At 43.3% G+C, this 13108-nt stretch overlaps 1 protein-coding gene across 1 annotated transcript in view; it reads left to right on the forward strand.

Moving 5' to 3' along the window:
• The first annotated feature begins 977 nt into the window (after positions 1-977).
• The window catches only part of SYTL4 (synaptotagmin like 4), a 158152-nt gene continuing 146021 nt past the window's right edge, over positions 978-13108 (forward strand). The window contains exon 1 of the mRNA XM_077484793.1: positions 978-1106. The gene's annotated coding sequence lies outside the window, so the exon portion shown is untranslated. The remainder of the gene's footprint in view (positions 1107-13108) is intronic.

Raw genomic sequence — 13108 nt, forward strand, 5'->3', positions numbered from 1 at the left:
AGCATCTCCCCGTTCTTCTCCATGAGACGATCGCGGGTATCCCCACAGACATCGAGATCGCGGTCACGGAGCTCCCGGCGACGCGCGCGCCCGCGAGCCGCCTCTTAAAGGGCAATGTACAGGTACCTTAATCTACCTGCACGTGCCCTTCTGCCGCAGTATATTTGCGCAAGGCGATCGGGAAGCCGCTAAGCACAAATTTTTGATAGTTTTATAACGAGGACGAAGAAGATATAACCATGCCAGCGGTGCAGCAGAAAACATATAGCACAGTGAGGAAGGTTTGTGGTCCATGATGATAGGACAGTCAAAATTAGAAGGGGAGCCCCCCTCCTCCACGGTTGCAGAATGTCGGCCGCCCACAGTACGGCCACTTTATGGGGGCGCTAGACTAATTTGCCTCCCAGCCCATAAGACTGGCGCTAGCCGGCAGGGACTCTTTCTGTGCTGCCCCCCCTTGCAAAGTGCTGCCCTAGGCCTGGGCCTTGTTGGCCTAGGCCAGGATACAGCATTGATTCTACGTCAAAATACTGACATAAAATGACGGCGGGCGGTCCGGAAGTAGTTAAGCCACATAGATTTGAATGCGTTCCATTGAAATCAATGGGCTGCGACTTGTCATGCAGCTTTATGCGTCTAAAGTCGCATGACAAGTCGCACAAGTGTCAACGGTGCCAAACGCACTGTAGAGTACAGGGCCACTAGTAATTCAAGGTGACAGTGATTGGAGGTGGGAAGCCCCCAATGTTACTATAAAGGATTTCCATCTGAACTCAAAATGCCGTATACATCTGCTCCCGGTTACAGTAACTGTTGTACACAACCCGATCAAGGAGAGGAGATAATCTCTGGGTCTGTTTTTAGCACTTTCAGATAAACTAGTAACACACTTTATATCCTGTGCTTGTTCACCATTCTGTTTGTTTTTCCATTCACTGACTCGGCAGCAACAGCAGCTGTGTGGTTTACACTGCTTCATACCAATCTCTGGATTTCTAGACCCTTTCCATGGGTACCGGGGTCCTATCTACAATCAAAGAAGACATTTGAAGGAATGAACCAAGGCTGACGTACATACAGTACATAGTGAACGAATAGTTATACTGGTAAGCAGAATAGTGTATTTATACTGAATGTGTCATTGAGACTACCACATTGTATGCTTAGGGATAGGCAGAACTGAAAGGTTCAATCTTTTTTTATTTTTTGAAGATCTAGGGAATTCTGCAAAATGTTGCCAAAAAAGGCAAGTAGAAAAGGTGAAATAGATTTTTTTTTTGAAGGGTTCAATTGGGCTTAAAGCTGAATTCCATGAATTCAGCTCCTTTGTAATGAATGAAGGTGCATTATGAGTTAAGTCCAGTGAGGTGCATGACACCTCCTGGGCTTAGTTCTATTATTTACTGTATTTATTGGCATATAACACTCACTTTTTCACCATGAAAATTGAGTGCAAATAGCGTGTGCGTGTTATACGCCAATACTTCAATTTTAGCTGCCTCGGAGGGGACAGGGAGGGGGCGGGATGAGTGGCGTCATATTGCATACAGTGAGAATCTCCTGTTTACTTGGAGGCCTCTGTAATAGAAAGTCCTGTCACCTGGGCCACCATTGGACTACTGTTCTGTCTATCATAAGAGATTCTCACTGTATATAATCTATCGGCGCTCCCCCCCCCCCTGTATTTTCTAGGCTGCAGATGGGCATCGATCAGTCTGCATTGAAGGCAATGGTGAGGCTGCTGCATTGATGGCAATGGTGAGGCTGCTGCATTGATGCCCATGGTGAGGCTGATGCAATGATGGCCATGGTGAGGCTGCTGAATTAATGGCAATGTTGAGGCTGCTGCATTGCTGGCCTTGGTGATGCTGCTGCATTGATGGCCATGGTGAGGCTGCTGCATTGATGGCCATGGTGAGGCTGCTGCATTGATGGCCATGGTGAGGCTACTTCATTGATGGCCATGGTGAGACTGCTGCATTGATGGCTATGGTGAGGCTGCTGCATTGATGGCAATGGTGAGGCTGCTGAATTGATGGCAATGTTGAGGCTGCTGCATTGATGGCAATATTGAGGCTGCTGCATTAAAGGCAATGGTGAGGCTGCTGCATTGATGGCCATGGTGAGGCTGCTTCATTGATGGCCATGGTGAGGCTGCTGCATTGATGGCCATGGTGAGGCTGCTGCATTGATGGCCATGGTGAGGCTGCTGCATTGATGGCAATGGTGAGGCTGCTGCATTGACGGCCATAGTGAGGCTGCTGCATTGCTGGCAATAGTGAGGCTGCTGCATTGGTGGCCATGGTGAGGCTGCTGCATTGCTGGCAATGTTGAGGCTGCTGCATTGCTGGCAATGTTGAGGCTGCTGCATTGATGGCAATGTTGAGGCTGCTGCATTGATGGCCATGGTGAGGCTGCTGCATTGATGGCAATGTTGAGGCTGCTGCATTGATGGCAATGTTGAGGCTGCTGCATTGATGGCCATGGTGAGGCTGCTGCATTGATGGCCATGGTGAGGCTGCTGCATTGATGGCCATGGTGAGGCTGCTGCATTGGTGGCAATAGTGAGGCTACTGCATTGGTGGCAACGGTGAGGCTGCTGTATTGACGGCCATGGTGAGGCTGCTGCATTAATGCCCATGGTGATGCTGCTGCATTTATGGCTATGGTGATGCTGCTGCATTGATGGCAATGGTGAGGCTGCTAAATTACCTTTAAAATGTCATTGTATGTTTGTGTGTCTGGTTTTTCTTTTGGAGTATTACTGTACAATGACTATATATATTGTTCTTGGCTCTGCATAGACCTTTGTTGCCATTGGACATGTTGTGGTGCCCAGGACAGTGTCTGTGTTCCTCTTCTTTTTTTTTTTTTTTTCCATTGTATGCTTTGAAATAAACACTTAAAAAAATAAATAAATAGGACAGACTATAGTAGCAAGTCCTAGTTGCAGTCTCAGAACACCCAATAAGAGGATAATATGTGAATGGTCTAAACTACGTGGCATATTCACCAATGCCAGGAGCCTGGCGGACAAGATGGGTGAACTAGGGATACTGTTGTATGAGGAGGATTTGGATTTTGTGGGAATTTCAGAGACCTGGTTCTACAGCTCTCATGATTGGCTGGCAACCATTCAAGGGTATACCCTTTATCACAAGGATAGAGAGGGTAATAAAGGGGGAGGGGTATGCCTATATATCAACAATAATGCACAAGTGAATGTGAGAGATGACATCACTAAGGGAGCTAGGGAGGAGGTGGAATCCTTATGGTTAGAGCTCCAAAGGGATTAAGCTAAGGGGAAAATAATACTGGGAGTATGCTATAGGCCCTCTAACCTCACAATTTGGATTAGCGGCAAGGATGGGAAGTGTCATCATAATGGGGGATTTTAATTATCCAGACCTAGACTGGGTGGAGGGAACCACACATTCATCTAAGGCTCACCAGTTCCTAAGTGTCTTGCAGGACAAGTTTATGGGTCAGATGGTAGACGCTCCAACTAGAAATAATGCGTTACTGGATCTACTGATTACGAACAATATAGATCTGATCACGGATGTGGAAATATGGGGCAATTTAGGGAACAGCGATCACAGGTCAAATGGCTTCCGTATAAATCACACAAATAGGAAACATAAGGGGAATACAAAGACACTGAATTTCAAAAGAGCCAACTTCCCTAAACTACGATCCTTACTAGAAGGCATAAATTGGGATAAAATCTTAGGAACAAAGAACGCGGAGGAGAGATGGGTTTGCTTTAAGAGCATATTAAATAAGGGCATTAGTCAATGCATCCCGTTGGGTAATAAATTTAAAAGAGCGAACAAAAGTCCTGGATGGCTTAACGCCAATGTAAAAATGCATATAAAAGCAAAGGAGAAGGCCTTTAAAAAATACAAGGCTGAGGGATCATCATCAGCATTCAGACTTTACAAAGAATGCAACAAGATATGTAAGGGTGCAATTAGGGCAGCTAAGATAGAACATAAAAGACACATAGTGGAGGAGAGCAAAAAAAATCCCAAGAAATTCTTTAAGTATGTAAAAAATGGAGGAAAGAGTATATTGGCCCCATTAAGAACGAGGAAGGACATCTGGTTAAAAAGGATGGGACGATGGCGAAGGTATTGAATTTATTCTTCTCCTCGGTCTTCACGAGGGAATCTGGGGGCTTCCGTAACCAAAACTGCAGTGCTTATCCTCATGACACATCACAGGAAGCACCTCCATGGTTAACAGAGGACAGAATTAAAATTAGACTTGGGAAACTTAACATTAATAAATCACCGGGACCAGATGGTTTGCACCCGAGGGTACTTAGGGAACTCAGTCAAGTAATTGCCAGACCATTGTTCCTAATTTTTACTGACAGTCTACTGACTGGAATGGTACCAGCTTATTGGAGAAAAGCCAATGTGACACCAATATTTAAAAAGGGCCCAAAATACATCCCTGGGAATTACAGACCAGTTAGCCTAACATCAATAGTATGTAAACTCTTGGAGGGGATGATAAGGGACTAGATTTTAGTAATGAGAACGGTATCATTAGCAGTAATCAGCATGGATTCATGAAGAATAACTTTTGCCAAACCAATCTACTAACCTTCTATGAGGAGGTGAGTTGCCATCTAGATAAAGGAAGGCCCATAGATGTGGTGTATCTGGATTTTGCAAAAATATTTGACACAGTTCCCCATAAACGTTGACTGTACAAAATAAGGTCTGTTGGCATGGACCATAGGGTGAGTACATGGATTGAAAACTGGCTACAAGGGCAAGTTCAGAGGGTGGTGATAAATGGGGAGTACTCTGAATGGTCAGGGGGTGGATAGTGGGGTCCCCCAGGGTTCTGTGCTGGGACCAATCCTATTTAATTTGCTCATAAGCAACCTGGAGGATGGGGATGGGGTAAACACTTCAATCTCTGTATTTGTGGCCGATACTAAGCTAAGCAGGGCAATAACTTCTCCGCAGGATGTGGAAACCTTGCAAGAAGATCTGAACAAATTAATGGGGTGGGCAACTACATGGCAAATGAGGTTCAATGTAGAAAAATGTAAAATAATGCATTTGGGTGGCAAAAAATATGAATGCAATCTATACACTGGGGGGAGAACCTTTGGGGGAATCTAGGATGGAAAAGGACCTGGGGGTCCTAGTAGATGATAGGCTCAGTAATGGCATGCAATGCTAAGGTGCTGCTAACGAAGCAAACAGAATATTGGCATTAAAAAGGTGATCAACTCCAGAGATAAAAACGATAATTATGCTGCTCTACAAGACTCTGGTCCGGCCGCACCTGGAGTATGCTGTCCAGTTCTGGGCATCAGTCCTCAGGAAGGATGTACTGGAAATGGAGTGAGTACAAAGAAGGGCAACAAAGCTAATAAAGGGTATGGGGGATATTAGTTATAAGGAAAGGTTGCGAGCACTGAACTTATTCTCTCTGGAGAGCAACTTTAATGCAATTTTGGATGGGTGCAACTTGGATGCAAGTTTGGCTTTGACCAATGATAATGGACAACTGTTGCGTTGTATAACATTCAGTTACGACTTTCATGCAACTTTTGAGGGCTAACATTGAAGTCTATGGACCTTGAGCTGCATGAAAGTCAGACAAAAGTAGTGCTTGAGCTACTTTGAAGTCGCTGCTACTTTAAATCACACATATATGAATGGTTATCACTGGAAAACATGGGGAACAGCTTGTCATGCAGCTTTGATGTCCAAAGTTGCATGACAAGTCACACAAGTGTGAATGAAGCCTAAATGTTTTCTGAGGATTATAAAAGCTCTTTGCAACTATTATGAATGCTAACAAAGTGGTCCTTCCTTAGCCTTATTATACATGGCCACTCATTAGCCTCATTTAAATGGTCCCTCATTAGGGTTATTATAAATGGACTTTCATTAGTCCCAGCCTTATTATAAATGGCCCATCATTAACCTCATTATTATTATTATTTTTTTTCACAAAAAGGCTCCATGCACACTGGATGTTAAAAAAATAACATTATAAAAACGCCAGTGAGTCTTTCAAAGTTTTTTTTTAAGTTTTTGCAATATCGTTTATTAGCATTTTTAGCGTTTTTCCGTGTTAGTGTTTTTTAGCCTTTTTCTATTTTTGAAACTTTCTTTTATTTTAATTTTTTCTCAATGGATCAAAAACGTTTATCAACGTTTATCAGCGTTTATGAGCATTTGGCGTTTTTTGCGGTCAGAAAAATGACTCCTGAACGCCATTTTATGGCGTTCAGAAAACAACCCATAAACTCTACTGCTGATAGAAGTTTAAAAACGTCCATGTATGCATGGACACATAGGATAACATAGAGTGGAGTTCATGGGCTGTTAAAAAAAAATAAAAAAACGCCCACACTGCCATTTATGAGCTCCAGTGTGCATGAAGCCAAAAGGAAAAAAAGACAAAGGTAAAATAAAAAAAGACTCCATAAAAAGGAAAATACACAAATGCAAAATGACATGACAAAATATATATACTTTAACTACATCTAAAAAACACCTTGAAATTTGGAAAAAAAGGGCAGATTTTTTTTTTTTTATTAGCTAATTTTCCCTACGCTACTCAATTAGCCAAACTGGACATTTTGATGCATTTTAATAGAATTTTTATGCATTTGTTTTGCTTATGCGTTATGCAAAATGGGGAAAACACAATTTTTTATTTTAGTCTGCAGATGCATGACAAATTTTCACCTAAAAAAAAAAAGAAAAAAATAAAGCTTGATACAATGTACATGCATTTTTGTACATTTTGCTATTCATATCAGTGGACTAAGCTGCAGCACACAGGTGTGAACTATGCTATGAGAATGTGATTTTTATCCAAAAGTTATTTCATACTTTGTACTGCAGTTCATGAAATTGCTTGATGCCTAATGCCGCGTACACATATACCCCTACCCATTCACCTGGGGGAAAAAGTGTCAATAAAAAAACACACTACACAGGTTTTTAAAGTAGGTTATTAGGCAGCTCCGGGGGTCTTCTTCCGACTTCGGGGGTCTTTTTCTGACTTTCTTCTCGTCGGGCTCCTCCGCTATCTTCTGTTCTTTTGCGGCTCTTTTGCTAGCGTTGGCCCGGCTTTCTCCTTCGTTGCCGCCGTCGCTGTCTTCTTCTTCTTCCTTCTTCTGTTCTTCCGATGTTGGCACGACGCTCTCTCCCGCTGTAATGCCATGGATATGGTGCGCGGGGACTTATATAGGCATAAGTGGTGGGGTCTCCGGGTGATGTCACCTGGTGACCCCACCCCTTATGACGTCACATTCCCAGCATGCCCGGGACTGTGATGTCATAAGGGGCTTATAAATTATTGAAATTCCCCCTGCCCGCAGACCCCGACAACCAACAGCCAGGGTTGTCGGGAAGAGGCCCTTGTCCTCATCAACATGGGAATAGGGTACTTTGGGGCCTGATTTGGAGCAATGTCCCTCTGTCCCTCATTCCTCCTCATTTGTCCCTCATTTTGGTCTGATCTATATACATGTATATAAAATGCATTTGTAAATTACAAAAGCCAATATAAATGAACAGTAGTGGTAAAAAAAACACTTGTGGGTTTAACCAATCTTGTCTATTTCTCCTTTAAGGAGGTGTATCCTGTGCCTGCATACTTTTGCTGATAGGTGTCCCTCATTCCCATCTCAAAAAGTTGGGAGGTGTGCATTATGACACATATATTATAGTGCATTGCATTATAGCAGCCTATTCATTTTGAATGGCCTGGCAATGTGTGTGTATATATACACTGATGGTGAAAATAGTTTTTACTTTTATTATTTTATTTTTTTATTACTTTTTTTTTACAATTTTTTTTAGGAGCCTGAGTGAAATATCAGGGGTCAAAACAGGGGGAATGCTCATCACACGGGGTGATTAGGGTGTGCCCAGGCACACCCGGCACACCCTGTGCTCAAGCCTATGATGCACACACTGTTCACATCTGTACGTGTAGTGTGCTACAAGGCAGGTGTGTTCTGGTGAGTCAAAATGAAGACGCACATAGATCCATGCGTTCAAATGCAATTCAGCCCAAGGACTCCTTTAAACTCGCAGTCAGATGGGTAGTAAAAACACGTGGTTGAGCCACATTCCCCCCCCCCGTCTGACCATACTTGGTTTAAATCTCACCTGGTCTCTGCTGAACCGGCAAGGATTTGCATCATCTATGGCTGGCTTAGGGTTGGTTCACACCTATGCAGTTTGTTTTTGATCCATTTCTGCAGTGCTTTTTGCTTTGCATTTTGTGTTTTTGCACACACATTTTGTGTGTTTTTTTTATGCTTTTTGCATTTTTTATGCTTTTTTTTTTTATTTGGACAATTTGTTTTGACCCCAGATCTCACTGTAAAGAGGACCTGTCAAGCACTATTGCTATTACAAGGGATGTTTACATTGATTGTAATAAGAATAAAAGTGATAAAAAAAAAAAAATGTAAAAAGAAAGCATCAAACTAGAAAAATGAATGTACAATTAACAATAATAATTAAAAAAAATAATTATAAAGCGCCCCTGTCCCTGCTTGCTCGCTTGCAGAAGCAAACACATACCTAAGCCACGCCCACATATGAAAACGGGGTTTAAACTACAGGTGCTGCCAGGAACGTTAGAACAAGAGCAATAATTCTAGCCCTAGACCTCCTCTGTAACTCAAAACATGCAACCTGTAAAAAATTTTAAAGAGTCGCCTATGGGGATTTTCAAATACCGACATGTTAGGTATCAATTTACTCAGCGCAACATCATCTTTCACATTATACAAAACAATTGGGCTAACTTTACAGTTTTTTTTTAATGCATAAAACTATTTTTCTCCCCCCCCCCCCCCCAAAAAAAAAGCGTTCGAAAAATTGCTGCGCAAATACCGTGCAAGATAAAAAAAGACAGCCATTTTATTCTCTAGGGTCTCTGCTAAAAAAAAACACACACACACACACACACATATATATATATATATATATATATAAAAAAATATGATTTTTACATGTAGGAGAGAAATGTCATAACTGGCCTGGGTAGCAAGTGGTTAAACCTGCACCGTTTAGGAGATATTTACTGTACATGCTGCCAGCTACATCACTGGCGCATGCGCTCCTGAAGGAGCGTTCCTTCATAGTCCTGTGCTGTAAATGGCGGCTCCCTTACGCATGCTCGGGAGTGATGTCCTCACAACTCCAGCCAGTCACACAGCCGTAGTCTGCGAACCTGGAAGGAAAACGGGTGAAGATGGAAGCCTTGTCAGCAGGAACAGCTCGCTGCTGGAAGGACTTTGTTCTAAGGTAAGTTTCACATAATGTGCTAGTATGCGATGCATACTAGCACATTATAGCTTTAACTTGCAGGTTCCAAAAAAAAATTCCAAAAAACACACCACCGCTTATTACCGCTTTAAGAGGTGCAAGTATTTAAAGTCATTTCGAAGTGCTAAAATCATGATATACAGCAGTACAGGGCTATAAAAAGAAAATAGGCGTGAGACTGTAACTGGGATGTAAGATAAAATATTGTTATCCGTGTACAGTATTTGGATACATACAATATGTGTATATATGAAGTCAGAGACACCAGGCAAATACAATTAGTCCCAAGTTACACAAACAGAGACGCCTGACGCAGTAGGGTGGGTGTGGCCCTCTGGCTGTCATGCAGAGCCTGAAAGATCTCAGCTAAGCAAATAAATTAGCAAATCCAAGTGCATCATTGTGTGAGCTTTCCTAGTGGGAGACTGCTGATAGCTTACCGCATTTCATTTTGTAATTCATTTTAGGCTCCATTCACACTGAAAGCGACGGCCGTTGGCACCAAAGCGCCGCTTGTTTTAGCGCTTCTGAGCCGCTTTTCGGACTCTATCGGGGAGCTTTTAAAGTGGAGTTCCGTTAAAAAAAAATTATTAAAAGTCTGCAGCTACAAATATTGCAGCTGCTGATTTTTAATAATTGGACACTTAATTGTCCCAGGGTGCAGCGATGCAGGGGAGCGGAGCCCCGCTCGTCTCACCCTCCTCTCTGCGGCGCCGGCATTGTAAGTGTGGGTACCCAGCTGTGGCTCCAGAGCCGGGCACCCACTACGCTTGCAGTAGCCGCGTTGCGCACCGTGACTGGCCGGGCAATCATCAGGGACCTGTGACGTGTCTCAGATGATTGCCAAGAGGGAGGGGGGGAAAGGTGATCTCTCTTCCAGTGCCACATTGTGCCGGGAGGAAGTGGGAGCTGGGACCCTCTGAAAAGAGGGAATCCACTCGCCCCCCCCCCCAAAAAAAATGACATGCCAATTGTGGCATGTCAGGGGGTGACCTCCCTTAAAGCAGAAGTTCCATTTTTGGGTGGAGCTCCATTTTAACCCAAAAAAGGGTTAAAACTCCCATTTTGCGGAGCTTTCGAATCGCTTTTAAGTTACTTTGAAAACGCTGCCCATTCATTCCAATGGGCAGGGCGTTTTGGGGGAGCTAAATACAGCGCTCTCAATCTGCCCCAAAGATGCTGCTTGCAGAACTTTTTGGAATGTCCCGCAAGCGCACCGCCCCCCCCCCCCCCCCCCAGTGTGAACAGACAGACTGGGATGAATAGGAGGTGGTTTTCCAGCGCTTAGCAGAGGCTATGGGTAAAGGGTGTAGCGCTCATAATACAAAATAATACAAAGGCATAAAGTTCATGATTAAAAGTTCATCACTATAAAAAGAAGGAAAAACTGGAAACAATCAGAACCAAGTCCACCAGGAAGAAAAATGATCAAAATCCATCATAGGAATATAGAAGAAATTATAAAGATCCCATCACCTTCACCCAATAGAACTGACCCTTACCATCAGTGTATGGGTTATACACATAAATGCATTCAGGTAAAAAAAGCGATCCTTCCAGCTTTAGTAGCAATCCACTGCATATGTGTTCCAAAGAGATCCTTCTCCCAATAGACCAGAAAGCAGACTAATGCCGTGTACACAGAGCCAGATTTTCCGTCGTAAAATGTGCGATCGCATCGTGTTGTTGGAAATTCCAATCGTGTGTGGGCTCCATCTGACTTTTTCCGTCGGAATTTCCAACACACAAAGTTTGAGAGCTGGATCTAAAATTTTCCAACAACAAAATCCGATTGTTTAAATTCCGACCGTGTGTAGACAATTCCGACGCACAAAGTGCCAAGCATGCTAGGAATAAATTACGAGACAAAAGCTATTGGCTACTGCCCTCTTTATAGTCCCGTCGTAAGTGTTTTACATCACCTCGTTCTGAACGATCGGATTTTCCGACAACTTTGTGCGACCGTGTGTATGCAAGTTTGGGCCAAAATCGGTCGGAAAAAATCCAATGGATTTTGTCGTCGGAATGTCCGACCGTGTGTACGGGGCATAATAGAACCCTTCCTCTCAGCGGGATATATAAAGCCAGGTATGTTCAAGGGCTCAAGCTCAATAATCATACAAATGCAAGGAATAAAAAGAGAACGCTCACTGCACAGGCATCCAATCACAAAAGTATTTATTGTACAATATAAAATAAACTCACATTTTAAAGTGGTTGTAAACCCTTTACAACCACTTTAACCTACAGGTAAGCCTAGATTAAGGCTTACCTGTAGGTGCTTGAAATATCTCCCAGACCTGCATGGTCTAGGAGATATTTGCACATCACCGTACAGCGATTTCTTCTGCGCATGCGCCGGAGTTAGAAAGGGCACACTGTGCCATTTTTAGCTTTGGTCATGGCATTAAACGCGATGCCACGTGTCTCCGGCCAGTCACAGAGCCGCAGTTCGCGGCCCGGAAGGAAGAGGGGTGAAGAATGGACGCTCGCTACTAGCGAGGAAGACGGGGACATCGTGGGCTTCTCTTGCAGGTAAGTGTCACATATTTTTTGGAATAAAATATTTTTTTGGACAGTAAAAATATTTTTTGTGGTAAACCAGCATGTTTTTAAACCATAAAACAATACACAACTCAGGAACTTACAAAGTTCAACTTTGATAAATTGAAGGCAATATCAGACATTAGTATGTCCACCCCTGTGAAAGCCAAATTTTGAAGATGAACACAAATTGGGAGTCATAATGGGGATTTCCCTCCTGATCCCATGCCTAATGTCAACATGTGCTAGCTCCCATCATGGGCGATCAATGGACATGTTTCGGGGGTGCAACCCCTTCCTCTCACCTACTTTAGTTGCAAGGATGGGGTTGCACCCACAAAATGCGTACCTTGATGTCCCGTGATGGCAGATAGCACATGTCGACCAGGGCCATCTTTAATATTAATTGGACCCTGGGCAAAACTTTTCTTGGGCCCCCCCCCCATGCAGTTTTGCTCTCCACCTGCTCTGAGACATACAATAAATAGCAGCTAGACTCAAAATCAGTTTACTGAAACAGATCAGGCAGCTATTGCGATTGGTTGCCAGAGGTTACAGTGTATCATTATCAGTCACTGACTGGTTGCTAGAGGTTGCACCACACATTACGGCTCACTGATTAGTTGCTGGAGGTTACAGCACATGATTTCTGCTTGTTGATTGGTTGCAAGAGATTACTGTGGATATGACCTCAGGGGGCATGTCAATGCCACTGGCCGCTGCTAATTACATATGAATGCTGCCGCTATTTACATATGTATGCTGGTAATTTACATGTAAACACAGGGTCTGCCAGTGAGTCATCTGTACACTATAAGGCAGAGCTGGGCAGCATTAGTAGCAGCACTTCACACTGAGATATCGGGACACAGCACAGGACTAAAACCTCAAGGGACAAGGGAATTTAAACTGGGATAGTTGGCAAGTATGAGGCAGCTGCTTTGGGCCCCACAACAATGACAGGGCCCAGTGCAGCTGCCCCTTTTTACCCTGCCTTAAAAACAGCCCTGATGTTGACACACTGTGTGCATCTTCAAAATTTGGCTTTCGACATTTTTTTAGAAAAGTTATAATAAAAAAAAAATTAAAAAATGTGGATGTGTTTTATATTCTGCCTAAAACATCAATGATGTTTCTGAGTCTTTTTTTCCACATCATTGATACCTTCCTTGATTTTCTGTAAATCCTGATTGCACACCATGATCTCCCTGATGAGGACGTGTGTACTTGCA

Source organism: Lithobates pipiens, unplaced genomic scaffold, assembly GCF_037356315.1.
Source record: "Lithobates pipiens isolate NorthernLeopardFrog02 unplaced genomic scaffold, aLitPip1_a1.2 Scaffold_1, whole genome shotgun sequence".
Classification (NCBI taxonomy): Eukaryota; Metazoa; Chordata; class Amphibia; order Anura; family Ranidae; genus Lithobates; species Lithobates pipiens.